At 38.2% G+C, this 3,242-nt stretch overlaps 1 pseudogene; it reads right to left on the bottom strand.

Annotated features, from left to right (window-relative positions):
* Positions 1-915: 915 nt before the first annotated feature.
* LOC128664938 (general transcription factor II-I repeat domain-containing protein 2-like) lies at positions 916-2,730 on the bottom strand (annotated as a pseudogene).
* Between the last annotated feature and the right edge of the window lie 512 nt (positions 2,731-3,242).

The raw sequence follows: 3,242 nt of genomic DNA, 5'->3' as shown, positions 1-3,242 counted from the left end.
TCTGTAAAACTTTTTTTTCATAGTCTGTCAAATCTGCGACATAAGGTTGTCCGCCTCCAGTACCTCGAGCTTATTGCTTTTCTTTGGCAATTTTGGATTTTGTTTGACGCTTGATATCGTTGAACCTTTTTTTGCAGGACTCTATATCTTTTTTAGTGGGTCCTTGAGCACTCACTGCATCATTAATTTTCTGTGTGTAGGTGTGTTAAAGTGTGCGCAAGAGGCACCAAGCTGCTCCAACCCTAAAGTCCCTCAAGTTAGGGAAAAAGATATGCAAAAGAATGAAAAAACAGGAGAAGCGCTAGTCAAAGCTGAAGGTGCTACAATGAAAACAAAGTGAAATGAATGACTTGCTATGCAAACGAAATGAGATAAAATGACTTGCTTTGCAAATAAAATTTAATCAAACAGTCATAGAGGTACAAATCCTGCAAAAATAAAGTGCAGAAATGTAGAGATATTAAAAATCGGACGTCTCTGATATATAAAAACACAAAATAAAAACAAATGACTACTGTTGCCAATATAGACCTTGTCTCTGTATTATGTAGAGCAGGGGTGTCAAACTCAAATTCATCGGGGGCCACATCAGCAGTTTGGTCACCCTCAAAGTGCCTCAAAGGGCCGGTTGTATAGGACTATGTGTCCACTCTTTATTATCATAATAAATTATTGTCACTGCATTCAATTATTACTGTTTTTTCTAATAATGTGTAAGTAATAACTAGCTCTGAAAGCAGAAACATAGTCAGAATAATGGCAAGTAGATATTCAAATGTACAATAATTGTACAATTTATTGAAAAATTATTTTTGGTAACAGACAGTAATTTTTTTTTAAACATACAAATATTGCCAAACACTGTTTATTACACATATGGCAAACACAAGGCATTAACTTTTTTTTTAACTTTTTTTAACTTTTCTGACTAGATGGCTGACATCGTTTTCCTGAGGTCAGTACATCGATGTCTGGCGTTAGGTCTTGTGCTGTAGCAATCCGCAAAACAGCATGGAGGTTATCATCAGTGATGCGTGATCTGTGCTTGGTCTTGTTCAGATTCATGACTGAAAACATCTGTTCACATAGATAGGTGCTCCCAAACATGGACAGAACACGTGCAGCTTGAAGTCGGAGCTGTGGCATCAAAGCAGGGGGGAGGAGACGGTAAAAGTCGTCGACTGTCGCATCCTGGAACTTCGCTTTCAGGCTGCTGTTGCTATGAAGTTCTATTAATTCCATTTGAAGGTGATGTGGTGCACTGTGAACATCGATGTTCAAGGGATTGGCAAAGCTGGTAAAGGTTAAGTTTTGTTCTTTAAAGTCAGAAAAGCGTCGATTGAATTCATCAATCAGCCGATTCACTTTGGTACCCAATCGAGCACATGAAAAAGTACCTGGGAATGACGTTGAGATGCTCTGGCAGATAGGAAAGTGGGCAAGACTGTCTTTTTCAAGCTGTGACTTCCATAGGCGCAGTTTCTCCTGGAAAGCTGTTATTGCCTCATACATTGAGGTTATGACTTGTTTGCGGCCCTGCAGCCTCAGATTCAGTTGGGCGAGATGCTCTGTTATGTCACACAACATGGCAAAATCACACAGCCAGTTTGGATCTGACAGTTCTGACAAGGGCTTCCCTTTACTTTGCATAAAAAGAGTAATTTCTTCCAAAAGCTCAAAAAATCTCTTGAGAACGGTGCTCCTACTCAGCCACCTTACTTCTGTATGGTATGGCACATCTGTATGTTCCATGCCCACCTCCTTCAAAAATTGTTGGAACTGACGATGATTCAGACCCCGTGCACGCAGAAAATTCACTGTTTTCGTGACTGTGGACATTATGTTATCCAGTTGCAGAACCTTGCCACACAGAGCTTCTTGGTGGATAATGCAGTGATAAGTTATCAGCGGCGTGTGGCAATTACTTTGTTTCATTTTCTCTTTTAACAGTCCAACCAAGCCATTTCTCTCTCCACACATTGCTGGAGCGCCATCAGTAGTAAGTCCCACCAACTTTTCCCAAGGTAACTTCATTTTATTTACGGATTCATCCACTGCATTGAAGATGTCCCTCCCAGTTGTTGTCCCATACATGGCGACCACATCCAAGAGCTCCTCACTGACAGACAAGTCTTCCTTCACACCTCTTACAAAAATAGCTAGATGAGCTGTATCAGTATTGTCAGTGCTTTCATCAACAGCTAATTAAAATGCCAGATAACTGCATGCCTCTTCAGCCAACTTTCTTTTAAGATTACAGGCTAGGTCCCTGACTCGTTCTGTGATGGTGTTTCTTGACAAGCTGACATTGTTAAAAGCCTGTCTCTGCTCAGGGCACACCTGTTCACATACCTTCAGCATACACTGCTTTACAAATGCACCTTCTGAAAAGCACTTTGAAGCTCGCGCAATTTCTTCAGCCACAAGATAGCTGGCTTTCACTGCTGCATCATTTTTTGCTGTCATTTTTGCAAAAACATTCCGTTGAGAATGCAGGCTACCTTTTAATTCTTGGACCTTTTGTTGCTTTTCCTGGTGGCTAAGGTTAGCAAATTTGGCTCCATGTTTGGTCTCAAAGTGCCGGCGTAAATTGTATTCCTTCATCACTGCCACTGCCTCATAGCAAATAAGACATACCGGCTTGTCTCCATTAATCACAAACATGTATTCACTTTCCCATCTCTGCTGAAATTGCCTTCCCTCTGCATCAACTTTTCTTTTCTTGGACATTTTTGGGTTATTTGATAGTAGTTTATGGTCCCTATACCACTGTAAAGTGACACGGAAGTGGTCAGTATATCCAAAGTTTACCGCTCAGACTTTTAAGCAGAATAATAAGCAGACCCCCCTAATAAGCAGACCCCCCCCCTCCCACATACATCACATACATTCCCAGTGGCGTATTTAGGTTTTGTGCTGCCCTAGGCAATCAAAATTCTGCTATACACACATATATATATATATATATATATATACACACACATATATATATATATATATACACACACATATATATATACATATACACATATATACCTATATATACATATATATATATATATATATATATATATATATATAAATATACACACACACATATATATATATATATACATACATATATATATATATACATACATATATATATATACACATATATATATATACATATATATATATATACACATATATATATATATATATATATATATATATATATACATATATATATATATACATAT

Source organism: Bombina bombina, chromosome 6, assembly GCF_027579735.1.
Source record: "Bombina bombina isolate aBomBom1 chromosome 6, aBomBom1.pri, whole genome shotgun sequence".
Classification (NCBI taxonomy): Eukaryota; Metazoa; Chordata; class Amphibia; order Anura; family Bombinatoridae; genus Bombina; species Bombina bombina.
The sequence above is the reverse complement of the archived record's forward strand: the minus strand, read 5'-3'. Positions and strand labels throughout refer to the sequence as shown.